Genomic DNA, 19,187 nt, shown 5'->3' with positions numbered 1-19,187 from the left:
TAATTCCAAATAATCTTTAGCATGGGTTATACTGGCACTATCATCTACATACATCTACATACACGCATTCCTTGCTTTATTGTGCTTTACACATACTGCATTTTTCACAACTTTCTGTGGCAACCATGCATTGAGCAAGTCTACTGATGCTGTTTTTCCTAAAGCATGTGCTCAGTCTGTCTCTGTTTCATATTTTGGTAATTTTCAAAATATTTCAAACGTTTACATTATCATATCTTTTATGATGATTTATGACTAGTGATCTTTGATGCTACTATCTTTAATGATTCTGAGGCACTACGAATTATGCCCACGTAAAACAGTAAATTTAATTGATAAACGTTACATGTGTTTTGAGTGCTTCCTCCTCTCTCTCTCTCCCCTTGGGGCTCACTTTTCCCTGAGATACAACAATATTGAAATTAAGCCAATTAATAACCCTGCAATAGTCTGTAAGTGTTCAAGTGAAAGGAATAGTTTATTGATTCAGCAAAATTTATTGTTATCTTATTTCAAGTAATTGCCAGAAACTCCTCCAAACCTTCAGAAGTACCACCCTGATCAGTCAACAGCCATCAAGACTGAGGTAAACAAAGAGATTTGTTCCACCAGTAAAAAAGATTATAACTCAATGAAGGCTCAGGTGATGGTTAGCATTTTTAAGCAATAAAGAATTTTTAATTAAGGTATGTATATTGTGTTTTTAGACATACTATTACAACATACTTACTAGACCACAATATAATGTAAAAGTAACTTTTTAAATACATTGGGAAACCAAAAATGCACGTGAATCACTTTATTGTGGTGATCTAGAATTAACCCTGCAATATCACCAAAGTATGCTTGTAATGTCAAATAGTTCATTTTGTGAATCTTAAATTTTCTCAGGCTCTACCTTGGAACATTATCTTAAGGTTATGTTTAAGGTTATTCCCCATTTAAACAATGGAGGTACTTGGTCAGGAATGTATTGGGAACTCTAATATTACTTCACCCATACTTAGGCATACTTTAGGGGAAGATAAAGTTGTAAACTCCTTACTGAACAATGAAAAAGTACTTAACCCATACTTATAGTGAGGCAAAAGCCCTTAAGCTAGGTCTATTTTTAGATCTAATACAAAAGGGTGCTAAGTACCTATAAAGGTCAAATTAATCACTTAGGCAACTTGCAAGGGGCAAGCTTAGCAAAGAGGTGTGAAGTACTCAAAAGATATAATCTACCCAGAGCCTTTTCCTACTATTTCCTCTTACTCTGTCTCTTTCCCTTTCCTTAATTCCTTCATTTATATTAATTAAAATCTCCATAAAACCCAGCTGACTTGGGTATTTCATATTTGGGAATTTTTCCCATGGCGACCACTTATTTTTGATATAAAAATCAAGATGCTAAAAATTATCTTTACAGTTTGGACAATTCACAGTCTTGAAACCCATATTTTCACGGTCACAATTTTTATTCTGACCACTTGATTTTCACTTTCAGAAATATTAAGTTAAGAACATAAAGCTAAATAAATAGTTTTATTTTTTTAAAGAAAAAGCAATTCACATTCATCATTTAATAAGATGATACTTTGTATTATTTAAGTTTTCCTGTATCTGTTGATGTCTTTATATAGCTGTGTCTTTTCTTCTCAACTCAATTTGAACATGCATAATGCAGGGGACATTATTCCTATCTCATATAATACCTGGTCCATAGCATTCAGTAGTATATCTAAATAATTAAGCCAGCCAAAGATGAGCAGCCTCCTGCCCACTGTCAAAAATCTATGGGAACAGAGAGCTGCTCCACATGTCAGACTGGCTAACAAAACAGAAAAAGAATATGATAATGCTTGGAGAGGACATGGAAAAATAGGGACACTAATATACTGTCGGTGGAACTGTGAACTGGTCCAAACGTTATGGAAAACAGCTGAACTATGCCCAAAGGGCTACAAAATGTTACTTTTGATCTAGCAATGCACCTATTAGGTTAGTATTCCAAAGAGATCAAAGAAAAAGATAAGGCTATAGCTGCACAAAAATATTTATAGCAATTGTTTTTTGGTGGCAAAGAATGAGAAACCAAGGGGATGCCTATCAGATAGGGATTGGCTGATGTGAAGATAGGATTGACTCTCCCCTTGCCTATTTTTTAATTAATCAACCAAAGCTTGAACACTCCTACTTGGCATTAGGTGGGGGAGTTTGCAATCTACTTAGGGAGCTCCACCTTTTCAACTCAATCAGTCAGAAACTTCTGAATCCTTTGATAAGAATTTACACCCTCATAGGGTGAGAGGTGGAACCTATAAACACTGCCCCCTTGGGCAATGATAAGCAAATTAAAAGACTGCAATTGGGCTCCTTAAAGTGGAGGAAGGGACAGGAAATAACATAAAAAAATGACTATGAACTCCCTGTCCAAGAGGTCTTTGTCCTGAATTTTCAGGTTGAAGGAGCTTGGACTAGGACTGTGGCTCTTAGACTACTTTTGGTAAGACAATACCTGGATCTTCTCCTTTTGGATTTTCTCCTGATGAGTAAAAAGCTGACCTTCCTTTCTTGGCTTCTGGAGAGATTAGTTCCAGAGAGGCCTTCCCTTCTTGAAGGAGGACATGTGAGTTGAAATCTTGCTTAATTCACCCCCAAGTCCTCTGGCTGAGGGGTTAACTAACCCTGGGTAGCTTGAGCCAGGAACTGGAGCAACATTTAGGATGATGAGCTAGACTTCTTACTCTACCCTCTTTCACATTTCTCTATTTTCACTTGTTCTACCTCTTTGTAAATAAAGCTACTGAAAGTCATTTTGACTTGGGCTGTATTAATTTTAAAATCAGCAACCACAATATTATCTTAAATTTTTCATATATTTAGTCCAACCATAAAATTAAATTCCTTACACTGAACAAGTTGTAGTACATGATTGTGATGGAATACTATTGTGATATAGAAGAAATGAAGAGGAGAATGCTCTCCGAAAATCCTGGGAAGACTTACATGCTCTGATACAAAGTGAAGTGAGGAGAACCAAGAGAACATTGTACACAGTAATGGCAATTGTATATGGGGATTGATTATGAATGACTTAGTTCTTCTAACAATAAAATGAGACAAGACAAGCCCAAAGGATCCATGATGAAAAATGCTATCCATGCCAGAGATCTGACAAACTCTAGGTTTTTCATTTCTTTATGTATTTTGCTTGTTATTGTTTTTCTATTACAACGTGCTTTACCACATTGTTAATAGGGAAGTACATTTTGCATGACTTCACACGTTTAACTGATATATCACTTGCCTTCTAGTGGGTGGGGGAAAGGCAGAAGGTATAAAGAATAGTATGTGGAAATCAATCATCAGCACTCATTCTGTAAGCTCCTATCACAGGACAAACACTGGGAAAAAAGAGACAAAAGCAGAAGCAGTCCTTTACCTCAAAGAGTTAGATTGGAATGCGAGAGAAATGCTATGGCTGTATTGCTGTAGATCAAGTTAGATAACTGACCACACCTAGGACTATCTATAAAACAGCTGCAGGATACCAGGAAGAGCAGGAAAAGCCAGGGGGCCCAAGGCAGTCATGGGTGCAACAGAGAGAGAAGGCAGGGAGGAGGGTGCTCATTCTAGGCCAGCAGAGTCACAGGCACTGGCCTGTAGAGCGAGACTGGAGGACATGTCTGGAGAGGGAAGGGGAGGTGGGGAGTGCTCATTGTCTGAGAGGAGCCTCTGCTCCTGGAGGTAAAAGGGTCACCCTATGCTTGGGGTGAGGCAATATGGTTAGACTGTGCTTCGGAAAAATATGTTTGGCATTTGTCTGGAGGGTGGATTGGAGTGGGGAAGTCAAGCCAGGAGAGTAGCTAGGTAAGGGCCTGGCCCACAGGGGTCCCTGTGTGAATAGTGAGAAAGGGATATTTCTGAGAAATGCAGGGGAGATCAAGAAGGCAGCTAGTTATATGGAGTAAATATGAATGAGGAGTGAGGAGGTCACCAAGGTAGAAAAGCTAGGGGATGACAGCATGATGGCATCTCCAACAGAAAAAAGAAGGCTCCTGAGCAGGGTGGTTTTGGAGGAAAAGGTGCCCATTGTTCTAGATAGAGGAGCTCAGAATGAGAGCCAGAAGAGGCCAGGTCCAGTCTCTCTGTATCACTACACAGGAGAGCACAAGGGCACAAAGAAGGGAAGCGTTCAGGTCAGGATCCCATAGCCACTCAACAGCTTCACTCTTCCTTTCTCCACATGAGGTGCTCTCGGCACTAGGCTGTCCAGCTACCTTGAGCACTCTGAGTTTGAGATGCTGGGGACATCCATTTAAGGACAATGTGGTAATGTCCGTCTAAAGGTCAGGGGAGAGCTGGCCTGGACACACAGATGCAGGCATTCTAGGCAGCAGTCAGGCCAATTCAAGCTTCAGGGGCTAATAAGACCCCAGTGGGAGAAAGTAAAGGAGAGAAGAAGAAGGAAAAAGCCAGGAAAAGCCAGGCTAAGCCCAGCTTTGGGGAGGGGAAGGTGGCAGGAGAGAAAATGTATGTGGGTCTATCCCTACCCCATCTCTACTGTGAGGTGAGTCACAGGACATGCCTGGGGACAGCTCAGAGCATTTTCTGGGTACTTTGCCCTCCTTAATATATGTGCCACCAATTCTAGTTGGAAGTCAGCTTGCCAAATACATGACTGTTATAAATAAATTTAATGAGAAATGGTTCCCTGAGTAACTAAGTACTCACAGACTCTAAATGACATACTAGAGCAGCCAAAATTGAAGGCCCAAGAAAACAACCACTTAGTACAATGGTACTGGAATGATAGAATTGAGTAAAAGACTTGGGCCCTACGCCTGACACATGGTGCTGCTGACATTCTGCAGCAGGGTCATGAATGACTTCGTGTAGAGAAAGCCTGGAGAGGCATTAAATCTAAGTGAGTAGCTGCTGTGACAAAACAAAACCATCACACAATCAATGAGGAGCAACAAGAATCAGAGCTGCCTTGGCATTTAGGAGGATCATGAAGTGCTTTGCCTATGTCCACGAAGGTGAACCTAACGCATGAGTGCCAAAGACAGCATGTAGAAGGCCTCTCCTGGGCACAGGCAGACCCCTGGCCTGGCCAGCTGGGAGGCTGGCCCCATTCCAAAATGCAGGGGATGGGGCATTCTAGCCTCTTTCCACTGTTGCAGGGGCTGAGGCCCCGGGGTTTGGCCACTCCCCTCTGCCCCCCACCTCACCCCAAGGCTCCCAGGAGCTGAGCAGCAGCACTGTAGGCCACACCCCTCAGAATAGAAATAGATTCTACAGCACCTATCACCCTGCAAAAGGTACAAAGTCCTTTTAGTCTTTGTGGACCCTTACTGGGTGAAGAGTACAGGTAATTCCTGCTTTTATGAGCAAAGAATTGATCAGGTCCAAGCCCTCCTGATTGCACTGACCCTAATGAAATTAAATTTTTTAAAATGAACAAATCTAGAGCTGAGCCCTATTCACCAAACCCTAAGGGAATGTGCTAACCAGATCCTCCCTAATCCTTTAAAGGAGGATGGAGATATCCCATACCCAGCCCAAAGGGATCAAATTAGCTAGTACCTGGAAAGGAGGGACCCCATGGAGCCATCCTATCCCCCCACACTCCATCCCCACCCCACTAAAGCTGAAAGGGCAGAATACATGGACTCATATCTCTCGCATTAAACCCTTTATCCCCCCAGAAACAGGACTGTCTTCTCCTGGGTTTGCAAAGAAAAGAGAAGAAAATCCTAGGCCCCTAGCCTGTGGTTTCAGTGCCTCTAAGGCTTACCAGTTGCCCACTCTAGTTCTAGCCACAGCATTTCACTTTTATTAACTATCCCCAGGCCTACCAGTATAAATGTTTAGCTAAGGGAGTCACTGATCCTTTTCCTTTTAATATGACTCATGCACTGTGTAGATTGTACCAGGAACCCTGTCACCTCCTGCAATGGAATGGGGATGTATTCCTCTAATTGTGCATACTGGGATCTTAATGGAACATTAAGGGATCTTAATGGCCCTGCACATGGTCAGGGGGAGGGGCACACAGTTTGGGGTAGGGCATGTCACGCAGTTGGGGGTAGGCACTGGCACCCAGTCTGGGCATGGGGGGTGGGGCATGTCACTGGTCCCTAAAAAGTTCCAAAAGGTTGCCCATCACTGGCCTATATTATCCCGTAGGATCCTCACAGTAAGTCTATGAGAGATGTTACTGTTCTGTCCATTTTGCAGATGAGGAAACTAAGGGTAACCTCTCTGGGACCCAGTCAAGGAGCCTGGGGCAGTCAATCAATCTCCCTGACTCCAAGGGAATCATTCTCTGCTAACACCACCAAACAGCCTGATTGTGTAGAAACACCACAGCACTGGGTTGGGCAGCCCACTTTTCCCCAGGGTGAGACTGGGAACTCCTCCAAGAGGCCTGATTTTTGCCTTTCTGGGTATCCTCTGCCCTTTCCTGGTGCTTGGAAAACAGCCAGCACTTAATAAATGCTTGTGGCCTGGCTCAACTTGGATAGAAAATGAGTGTGTGCTCAAAAGATAAACCTTCATCCACAAGGGCCAAGACCATGATGACGAAGGAACAGAGTATGGCATGATATCAAGAAGGCAGAAAAAATTTCTTCTTAAATAATTTGTTTAGGAATCTAAAGGGAAAAGAGAATCTCTTATAAGAACCTACAATGACTTAAAGTATAAAGGACACCCTGGGGCAGGTTGGTACAAAGTCTGATGTGGAATAAAGTCCCATAAGAGGCATATTTGATTTATGACTCAGGAAACTGAAGATTAGAAATCATGTCACTGACATGTTAATAAATACAATGACAGCAAAAGGCAATGGGGCATATATTTACTCTGTACTATAGGATATTAGAATTAGAAGGGCCTTAGCTTGCTCCCCTCATTTTACCAAGAAGGAAACAAAGAACCCAGTTTTCAAAAACACACAGACCTGAGCACTACAGCAAGCATTGTGAGAACAAGGAGGGTAGTTATGTAAACTTGTTATTTCTTACATGGAATAGCATAAGTCTTTACAGAAGACATAACATAAAATATTTGTTGTCTGAATAACTAATGAGATTAAGTGCCTTGCCCAAGTTTCCTTAATTCCAAGTCTAATGGCCTTCCATGATATCACATCATCCTTATCTCCATACTTCATAAAATTAATGTGAATTTTGTTACACTGATTCTTTTCAAAACATTTATTGAAATCTTTTTGTTTCTATTTCTGAATATATCTTCTCCTACAATTGCACAAAATGAGTTCTCATAATATGGAATTTTTTTTAAACCCTTACCTTCCGTCGTGGAATTACTGCTGTGTATTGGTTATAAGGCAGAAGAGTGGTAAGAGGTAGGCAATGGGGGTTAAGTGGTTTGCCCAGGGTCACACAGCTGGGAAGTCTGAGACCACATTTGAACCTAGGACCTCCTATCGCTAGGCCTGGCTCTAAATCCACTGACCTACGCAGCTGCCCCTAAAGAATTTTTTAAAAGGGGTTGCAGGAAAGGGAGGAGAGAAAGCAGTTCAACAAACCTAATGGAGATATCAACTAATTCTGTCAGAATATGAAATGTTCCATATCCAGAATTCCCCATCTCTGCAAAGAAGGAAGTAAAGTACATTTTCTTATTTTTTCTATAGAAACAAACCTGGTCATTACAGTATCGCAGTGCTAAATTTCATTTTTAAATTTTATCCATATATATTGCTATAGCTATCATGCATATTGTTTTCTTGGTTTAATTTATAACATTATATCAGATGACATAAATCTTCCCATGATTTCCTAAATTTTTATATTAATCATTTCTTATAGTAAAGTATTATATTATTCCATTTCATTCTTGTACCAAGGTATGACAAGCCATTTCCCAATTACAGCCATCTACTTGGTTTCCAATTCTTTTGTCAATAAAAGATGTTTTTTATGAATATTTTAATATATATTTGATCTTTCTTTCTACCTCTGTCCTTCTTTGACCCATCTCACAGTGAAACCTCTGGGTCAAAGGGATGGACATTTGAGTCTCTTAAAAAAAATGACTTTAAAAGTAGCCCAAAGAAATCCAAACTGTGAGTAGCAATAGAAAAAAAAATCGTCAAATAATATACAAATTAAAATAACTGAGATTCTCTCTCACATATATCAGGTTGGCAACATTGACTTAAAAAAATAAAATTACTGTTGGAAGGGCTTTAGAAAAATAAAGGCATGAATGTACTCTTGGTGGAACAGTGAATTAATTCTGACCTTTTGGAAACCAATTTAGAACTTTGCATAAAAAAATTTACTTAACTGCAGAAACCCTTCAGTCTAGTAACATAAATACTACGTCTGGGGAGGCAGAGTCAAGATGGAGGCCTAGAAGGAGCAGAAGTTCAGACCTCTGAATACCCTTCCAAAACGATCATAAACTGAATGCTCCCAGGGGACTGAAAATCAAACTTAACAACAAGACAGAGCCAAGGAACCCTCCTGCTGGACTTAATTCAAAAGATACGCCCCCCCAAAAAGCCGGAATCCGAGAACACTCGGGTTCAGGGGAAGACAGGAAGGTCCCTGGACCCATCCCCCCTCCAACCCAGAGTGCTGAGATTCCAGAAGCAGTGGGAACATCTGGGCGGTGAAAGGTGCTGGTCTGAAGAGCATACCTTGTGAGCAGGGCTGGCCAAGTTCAGAGCGTCCAACAAAGATGGCGGGGAAGGAGCTAGAGAGGGAGCATAGACCTGGCAGCCTGGCCAGAGCTGTGGAGATCCTCCATATTTGCTCCAGCCTTCCAGGAAGTTTTGGACTCAGAGCATAGGCAGCCCAACTAAACTGAACTTAATCCCATCAAAAGTCTCCAGAACTCAGGGAAGTCCAGGCTCCACACCCATCCTCATTGACTGCTGGACTTTAATCCAATCAAAATCCTCCAGAGGACAGGGAAGCTCAAACCCCAACAACCCCCTACGAGAGACTACACTGAGAGATCTCCTGTAAAAGCTCCAAGAGGGGAGACTGACAGAAGCCCCCAAAACCAAAAAAAAAATGATAGGAGAAAGAGCACAGAAAAATACGGGGAGTAAAGAAGGGGTGAATTTGAGCAAACAACAGAAAAAGAAGAAAGAAACTACAATAGACAGCTTCTACTCATCAAATGGAACAGAGGGGATGAGATCAGCAAATGATAAATCAGAAATCCCAGCGAGTTGGATACAGGCTGTGGAAGAACTCAAAATACAATTAAGAGAGGCTGAAGACAATTGGGAGAAGAACTTAAAACTTAAGATAAGTCATCTGGAAACAGAGGCACTTGAACTAAAACGAGAAAATAGTGTTTTGAAAGCCAAAATCAACCAGCTGGAAAATGAGGCCAAAGAGATGAAAGATGAAGCAAAAAAGATGAAAGACGAGTTAAAGAGGATGAAAGATGACCTTCAAAGAAAATCAGACCAGAAGGAAAAGGATGACTAAAAAGCCAGGGATGAAATCCAGTCCTTAAGAACCAGAATATAACAACTGGAATTAAGTGACCTCACAAGGCAGCAGGACAGTATAAAACAAAATGAAAAGAATGAAAAAATTGAGTAAATAAGAAACATCTCATTCACAAAAGAGACAATTAAGAAAAACATTCGAGAAGAGACAATTTAAGAATCATTGGTCTACCAGAAGACCATAAAAAAAGAAAAAGCCTGGACATAATATTACAGGAAATTATTCAGGAAAATTGACCCAATATCCTAGAACAAGAGGGGAAAGTAGAGTTTGAAAGAATCCACAGATCACCTCCTGTATTTAATAAACAACTGACAACACCCAGGAATGTTATAGCCAAATTCAAAAACTATCAGACCAAAGAAAAGATATTACAAGTTGCCAAGAAGAAGCCATTAAGATGCCACAGAAACACAGTGAGGATAACTCGGGATCTGGCTGCATCCACTCTGAAGGAACGAAAGGCATGGAGTATGATATTCCAGAAAGCAAGGGAACTAGGTCTACAACCAAGAATCAAATACCCAGCAAAACTGACTATATTCTTACAGGTGAAAGTATGGTCATTCAACACAATAGAAGAATTCAAAGCATTTGTAAAGAAAAGACAAGATCTTAACATAAAATTTGATGTCCAAGCACAGAACTCAAGATAATCATCAAAAGGTAATTAAAAAAGAGGGGGGAAAGCAAAGCAAAACAAAACAACAGCAAAAAAAAAATTTTTTAAGAGACTCAATAAGTTAAAATGATAAATATCCCTATAAGAAAAGAAGTCATTGGTAACTGTAAAAAACTGTTGCTATCACCTGAGCAGCTAGAAGAATTACACTTAGAGGGAACAGTGACAAACTGAATAGGATGAAAGGACAAGACATAAATAGGTATATAGATATAGGCATGCAAAAATACATATACGTGTGTGTGTTTCTGTATACAACCAGAGCTAAAAAAAAAGAGGTTAATACTATAAGAAAAGGGAAAAGAAACAAATGGGGCTAAATTTATATGTCACAAAGAAGCTCATGGCGGTAGGGGGGAGAACATTGATACACTGGAAGGTTAAAGAGGTTGGAGATAGGAAATACTCAACTCTTAAGTGCTTTGAAACTGACCCAAGGAGGGAAGAAGAATCCAATCCATTGGGGCAGAGAATAGATTTGTGCCCTATAGGGCAGTAGAAGGGTAAAAAATGGACTGGTGGGGAGAAAAGCAGTACAAGGGAGGGAGTGGGGGCAATTTAAAAAGACTACAGGGTAAAATAAGGGGAGAATAAGAAGGGAGGGGGTAGAAAGGGAAGTAAAATAAGGGTGGGAACTAGGGAGACTGATTATAAACAAACATTGGTGTAGAAGGAAATAATGAAAGAAGAAAAGGCAGGATCAGGAGTAGAACTCAAAATTCTGGGAAATACACAGCTAGTAACCATAACTCTGAATGTGAATGGAATGAACTCACCCATAAACTGCAAGTGAATAGCAGTGGATTAGAATCCAAAACCCTACCATATGCTGTCTGCAAGAAACACACATGAGGAAGGTAGATATGCATAGGGTGAAAGTAAGAGGATGGAGCCAAATCTATTGGGCATCAACAGATAAAAAGAAGGCAGGAGTCGCAATCATGATATCTGACAAAGCCAAAGTAAAAATAAATCTAGTTAAAAGAGAAAGGGAAGGTAATTACATCCTGATAAAAGGTAGTATAGACAACAAGGAAATATCTGTACTCAATATGTATGTACCAAATGGCATAGCAACCAAATTTCTAAAGGAGAAACTAGAGGAGCTCAAGGATGAAATAGATAGAAAAACTATACTAGTGGAAGATCTGAACCTTCCTCTACCGGAACTAGATAAACCAAATAAAAAAATAAATAAGAAAGAGGTGAGAGAAGCAAATGAAATCTTAGAAAAATTAGAGTTAGTAGACATGTGGAGAAATATAAATAGGGACAAAAAGGAATACACCTTCTTTTCAGCAGCACATGGTACATTCACAAAAATTGACCATGTATTAGGGCACAAAAACATTGCAAACAAGTGCAAAAGGGCAGAATAATAAATACAACCTTCTCAGATCACAATGCAATGAAAATAATAATTAGTAAGGGTGCATGGAAAGATAAATCATAAATTAATTGAAAATTAAACAATATGATTCTCCAAAACTGGCTAGTTAAAGAACAAATTGTAGAAATAATTAATAACTTCATTGAAGAAAATGACAATGGTGCGACATACTTTCAAAATCCATGGGATGCAGCAGGGGGAAATTTATATCCTTGAGTTCATAAATAAACAAATTAAGAAGGGTAGAGATCAATGAATTGGGCATGCAAAGTAAAAAACTAGAAAGCGAACAAATTAAAAATCCTTAGATGAAGATTAAATTAGAGATCCCAAAAATCAAAGGAGAAATCAATAAAATTAAAAGTCAAAGAACAGTTGATTTAATAAATAAGGCTAAAAGCTGGTACTTTGAAAAAACAAATAAAATAGACTAAGTACTAGTCAGTCTAATTAAAAAAAGGAAAGAAAAAACCAAATTGACAGTATCCAAGATGAAAAGGAAGACCTCACCTCTAATGAAGAGGAAATTAAGGCACTCATTAAAAACTACTATGCCCAATTATATGGCAACAAATATGGCAATCTAGGTGATATGGATGAATACTTACAAAAATATGAATTGCCTAGACTAAAGGAAGAAGAAATAAATTACCTAAACAAGCCCATATCAGAAAAAGAAATTGAACAAGCCATTAAAGAACTCCCTAAGAAAAAATCCCCAGGTCCAGATGGATTCACAAATGAATTCTATCAAACTTTCAAAGAATAACTAATCCCAAATTATACAAACTATTTGACAGAATAAGCCAAGAAGTTCTACTAAATTTGGTTCTACCATTCTTTTTATGACACAAACATGGTACTGATCCCAAAGCCAGGCAGGTTAAAAACAGAGAAAGAAAACTTTAGGCCAATCTCCCTAATGAATATAGATGCAAAAATCTTAAATAAAATACTAGCAGAAAAGACTCCAGCAAGTCATGACAAGGGTTATCCACTATGACCAGGTAAGATTCACACAAGAAATGCAAGGATGATTCAATATAAGGAAAACCATCCACATAATTGACCCTATTAACAAGCAAACTGACAAAAATCACATGATTATCTCAACAGATGCAGAAAAAGCCTTGGATAAAATACAACACCCATTCTTATTGAAAACACTAGAAAGTATAGGAATAGAAGGGCCTTTCCTAAAAATAATAAACAGTATATATCTTAAACCATCAGCAAACATCATCTGCAATGGGAATAAACTCAAAGCTTTCCCAATAAGATCAGGAGTAAAACAAGGAAGCCCATTATCACCTTTATTATTTAATATTGTACTAGAAACAAACAGTAGCAATTAGAGAAGAAAAAGAAATTAAAGGTATTAAAATTGGCAATGAGGAGACCAAGCTGTCACTCTTTGCGGATGATATGATGATTTACTTAAAGAATCCTAGAGAATCAACCAAAAAGCTAGTCAAAACAATCAACAACTTTAGCAAAATTGCATGATACAAAATAAACCCGCATATAAGTCATCAGCATTTCTATATATCTCCAACCCATTTCAGCAGCAAGAATTAGAAAGAGAAATTCCATTTAAAATCACACTAGACAAAATAAAATACTTAGGAATCTATCTGCTGAGACAAACACAGGAACTATATGAACAGAACTACAAAACACTCTCCACACAATTAAAACTGGATCTAAACAATTGGAAAAACATTGATTGCTCATGGGTGGGATGAGCTAACATAATAAAAATGACCATCCTACCCAAATTAATCTATTTATTTAGTGCCATACCCATTGAACTTCCAAAAATTTTTTTACTGAATTAGAGAAAACCATAACAAAGTTCATTTGGAAGAACAAAGGATCAAGGATATCCAGGGAAATTATGAATAAAATACAAAGGAAGGTGGCCGTGCCGTCCCAGATCGCAAACTATATTACAAAGCAGTGGTCATCAAAACAATTTTGTACTGGCTAAGTGACAGAAAGGAAGATCAGTGGAATAGACTTGGGGTAAATGACCTCAGCAAGACAGTCTATGACAAACCCAAAGACCCCAGCTTTTGGGACAAAAATCCACTATTTGATAAAAACTGCTGGGAAAATTGGAAGACAGTGTGGGAGAGATTAGTTTTGGATCAACACCTCACACCCTACACCAAGATAAACTCAAAATGGGTGAATGACTTGAATATAAAGAAGGAAACTATAAGTAAATTAGGTGAACACAGAATAGTATACATGTCAAACCTTTGGGAAGGGAAAGATTTTAAAACCAAGCAAGACTTACAAAGAGTCACAAAATGTAAAATAAATAATTTTGATTATATCAAATTAAAAAGTTTTTGTACAAACAAAACCAATGTAACCAAAATTAGAAGGGAAGCAACAAATTGGGAAACAATCATCATAACAAAAACCTCTGACAAAGGTCTAATTACTCAAATTTATAAAGAGCTAAACCAGTTGTACAAAAAATCAAGCCTTTCTCCAATTGAAAAATGGGCAAGGGACATGAACAGGCAGTTTTCAGCCAAAGAAATCAAAACTATTAATAGGCACATGAAAAAGTGTTCTGAATATCTTATAATCAGAGAGATGCAAATCAAAACAACTCTGAGGTATCACCTCACACCTAGCAGATTGGCCAACATGACAGCAAAGGAAAGTAATGAATGCTGGAGGGGATGTGGCAAAGTTGGGACATTAATTCATTGCTGGTGCTGTTGTGAATTGATCCAACCATTCTGGAGGGCAATTTAGAACTATTCCCAAAGGGCGATAAAAGACTGTTTGCCCTTTGATCCAGCCATAGCACTGCTGGGTTTGTACCCCAAAGAGATAATAAGGAAAAAGACTTGTACAAGAATATTCATAGCTGTGCTCTTTGTGGTCGCCAAAATTTGGAAAATGAGGGGATGCCCATCAATTGGGGAATGGCTGAGCAAATTGTGGTATATGTTGGTGATGGAACACTATTGTGCTCAAAGGAATAATAAAGTGGAGGCATTCCATGGGGATTGGAACAACCTTCAGGAATTGATACAGAGTGAGAGGAGCAGAACCAGGAAAACATTGTACACAGAGATTGAGACCCTGTGGTACAATTGAACATAATGGACTTCTCCATTAACGGCAATGCAATGTCCCTGAACAATCTGCAAGGATCTATGAGAAAAAACACTACCTTAAGCAAAGGACAAACTGTGGGAATAAGAACACTGAGGAAAGGCAACTTCTTGACTATAGGGCTTGAGGGGATATGATTGAGGAGAGACTCTAAATGAGTATCCTAATGCAAATACCAACAACAAGGAAATGGGTTTGGAAGAAGGACACATGTGATACCCAGTGGAATTGGAGGTCGGCTAGAGGAGGGGTGGTGCAGGGTGGGGGGGGGGGGAAGAAAATGATCTCTATTTCCAATGAATAATGTATGAAAATGACCAAATAAAATAATGTTTAAAAACAAAAACAAAAAACAAATACTAAGTCTGTACCTGAAAGAGATCAAAGAAGGAAAGGACTCATATGGATGAAAATAATAATTGCAAAGAACTAAAAACTAAGGGTATGTTCATCAATTGGGGAATGGCCGAACAAATTATGGTATATGAATGTAATGGAATACTTCTATGAAAAAATGATCAAGGTATTTATTTCAGAGACCTGTGAAGACTTGAATTAACGGATGCAGAGTAAGGTGAGCAGAATCAGCATAATGTATGCATTAACAATGATGGAACAAAAAACAATACTGAAAAACTCAAAATTCTGATCAATGCAATGATCAACTATAATTTCAGAGGACAATGAATCACACTAAATCTTGCTTGACTGAGATGAAGTTTTCAGGGTTTAGTAGGTGCTGGAGGCAAGACCTGAACTTTTTTTGCTTTAAGTCTAGCTCTCCATCTATTATGCCATACTATTTCGGATATTTATATTGGTTATCTATTTATCTTAGATATTATATCCTTATAAAAATTGTATTTGATGAAAATATTTTCTACAAATCATTTTTATTACTCTAGCAACACTGATTTTAGTTGTAGAAAAGCTTTTCAAATTCATGTCATCAATATTCTCTCTAACTTTTTATGATCTCTTCAATTTTTTAAGATCATTCAGAAAGAATGCATGAAGTGTGCTTAAGATGGCACAAACTGATGACATAATTAACAAACTTTTTTTGTATGTTTCCCACTATTAGAAAAAAATGTGGACCCTAGATTCAAACACTGCAAGGGCTTGACCTGATAAAAGCTGGAAGCAAAAGATACAGTTGTAATCCCAGTTCTGACACTATAGCTATATGACTGAACAATTTAATAACATTTTCTAGCCCTAAATTTCCTTATCTACAAAATAAGGGGAGCCAAGTCAGAAGAGCTAGTTGGTCCTATTACCATAAAGGTTATAGCTATTTAATATTTTTGAATGCCTTTAATGAAAGCACTGAAAGTGCATTTATCAAATCTGTTGAAATGACACAAAACTGGAAAGGGCAGCTAATGTACCAGTATGAAAATAAATCTTAATAGGGCATAATAATGAGCTAATATGGACACACTTCAAAAGATTCCAAGGAAGGTTACCAGAATGGTAAGGGCTAGAGGAAATAGGGAAATTTAGGGAGAGAAAACAATCCATAAGGATATGATAGTTCTCTTTAAGCTTCTGAAAAGGTATCATGTGGAAGAGATATTAGAATTGGAACTAGACAACAAGAAAATATTCTTGTTCAGATATGGATTAGAAGAAATAACTTTATATTCCCTTACAATTTCTTGACTTAGAGATTAAGAAAAAAGTTTAATCATTTGGTTCAGGTAACATTAGTGTTCAAAAGCTGTACTCAAAGGATGGCTAAATACCCTAGAAGACCAATCACAAAAGATTTACTTTATAAACCACTGGTTGCGGGGAGAAAAGCACTATCTAACATAGTACCTTAGTACTTCTATAGTCAAAATAGCCTTAAAAGAGCTATTACACTCATTTGAGGACACATATGAGCCACAAACATTTTTCTTTTGCTCTTCTGACTATACAGAAATACTTTCCATCTTTCTGATCACAGCTCTTTCAAGGACTGACAGAAGTTAAAGAGGTATAGATGTGAAACATATTACTTCATTAACGTCCACTGAACAATACAAATGACAGAGTATGTAAGGAGATGATTTTTGTCACCTTGAGTCTTGTTCTCTCTTGTCTAGAGCAGTTCTATTACAGTAAAGATCAGTATCTGAGACTTTTAGGATTATAATTCAGGTCTCAGCACAACCTTACAATTATGATTCTCTTAATTTCTTTTGAAATTAGGATGCCATAATTAAGATAAAACCACAGTGACCACGTAAAGGTTTAACTAATCCAGGCTGGTTCTTTGAGATTAGATATTTTTATATTCCAGATGATGAAGAAATTCTAAGTTGCAAATTGTTCTTCCTATATTTAAAATATTACCTAGAAGCAGATTAAACTTGTTCTCTTTGACCCCAGAATGCAGAATCAAGAGCAATGTGTGGAAATATCAGAAGCAAATTTAGGCACGGTTATTAGGAAGAATTACCTAACAATCAGGGCAAAGGGCTGCCTTATGAGGTGGTGGGTTTTTTTTTTCACTTAAAAAAATTAGATAGTTTGACATTTAAGATAAAGAAGGGCATGAAAACAAATGGGTATAATAAATAATTATAAAAAGGCCAATGTTACAAGATTTAGTAGTTACCACATTAAAGAAGTGAAAGAAATATAATATGATATTCTGAGGTAAAAAGAGCTGGAATTATAACCTAGAATAATTTACCCCAAACAAAACTGAGTATAAGCTTACGAGGCAAAAAAAAATACATATTTAATGAAAGAGAAGATTTTCCATTATTCTTGATAAAAATACCAGAGGTGAATTGAAAATTGAACTTTCAAATACAAGGCTCAAAAGAAGCATGAAAAGGTAAACATGAAAAAGAAATAATAAGGAATCAGAACTACATGGGATGATTTATTTAACTTCTAAAAATTTTATCATTATTAGGGAAGTTCAATGATTCTATGTAGAAAGAGGGCACAGGAGTGAATTGATTATGTTGAACTGATATAAAAAAAATTGAAGAAGAGGAATGCCCTGGGAGAATATGAAAGGGAGAGTAATAATAAGGGAAATTATTTTACATAGAAGTGGTACATAAAGAAAAGCTTTTATAGAAGAAGAGGAAATCATGGGGATGAGGAGGTAGGTAGCACTTGAACCTCATTCGTATCTAACTTGGTTCAAAGAATGGAAAAAAATCTCTGTCTCTGTCTCTTTGTCTGTCTGTCTCTCTGTCTGTCTGTCTCTCTGTCAACTAGTGATAGCAATTTATCCCACCCCCTACAAGTAAGTAAAAGGGGTGGGGAATAAGAAAAGGGAGGGGGTGATAAAAGAGAAGACATATAAAAGGAGACAGTTTTCAGGAGCAAAGCAAACTTTAGATGAGGTAAAGTAGAAAGAAAAGAGAAAGGATAAACAGAAGAAAATGGATAGAAGGAAATGTATAGTTACTAATCATAACTTTGAATGTGAATAAGATGAGCAAACTCATAAAACTAAACCAAGGAGCCAAATGAATTAGAAGCCAGAATTCAACAATACACTGTTTGTAAGAAAAACATCTGAAACAAAGACATGCAGAGAATTGAAAGAGGGTGGACCAGAATGTATTAGGCTTCAGCTGACATAAAAAGACATGTGTAACAATCATGATCTGAGAGAAAGCAAAAGCAAAAAACAGAACTAATTAAAAGGATTATATGATTAAAGAAATTACATCTTGCTAAAAGGCACTCAGACAATGAAATAATATCAATACTAACCATATATGCACCAAATGGTATAGCATCCAGATTCTTACAGGAAAATTTTAATAAATCATAGAAGTAAATAGAAAATAAAACTGTACTAGTGGGGGACTTTCACTTTCTCCTCTCAGAAATGGATAAACCTAACCATAAAATTGATAAGAAAGAAGTTAAAAAGATGAATCTTAGAAAAGTTAGATATGATAGACCTCTGGGGAAAAAAAACAAACCTGAATGGAAATAGAAAAGATTATCCCTTTTTCTCAGTCATACATGACATTGTCACAAAAATTGACCATATATTCAGAAGGCATAAAAACCCATAACCAAATGCAGAAAAATAGAAATATTAAATGTACCTTTTCCAGAACTAACAAAAAAAATTAAATTAAATGGAAACTAAATAATCTAATACTAAAGATGTTTTGTCAAAGAACAAATAGTAAAAACAATTAATAATTTCATTAAAGAGGGCAATGAGAAAACATTCCAAAATTTGTGGGAAGTAGTCAAAGTAGTATTTATGGGAAAATTAATATCTCTAAACATGCATATCAATAAAATGGGCATGGGCATATATTAAATGGGCATGGAATTTAAAAAATTTTCCAAAAAAAATTTAAGTCCTCAATCCTCTTTGATAAAATACAACATCCATTTCTACTAGAAAACATAGGAGTCAATGTAGTATTTCTTTAAATGAAAAGTAGTATCTCTTTAAAACTAAGAACAAGTATTATCTGTAATGGAGATAAGCTTGAAGCCT

General features: G+C 37.4%; 1 protein-coding gene across 10 annotated transcripts in view; it reads right to left on the bottom strand.

Moving 5' to 3' along the window:
- Window positions 1-19,187, bottom strand: part of L3MBTL3 (L3MBTL histone methyl-lysine binding protein 3) — a 176,203-nt gene that overhangs the window by 67,082 nt on the left and 89,934 nt on the right. The window lies entirely within an intron of this gene.

This window comes from Monodelphis domestica, chromosome 2, assembly GCF_027887165.1.
Source record: "Monodelphis domestica isolate mMonDom1 chromosome 2, mMonDom1.pri, whole genome shotgun sequence".
Taxonomy (NCBI): Eukaryota; Metazoa; Chordata; class Mammalia; order Didelphimorphia; family Didelphidae; genus Monodelphis; species Monodelphis domestica.
Note: the sequence above shows the minus strand (reverse complement) of the source record. Positions and strands in the feature narration are given on the sequence as shown.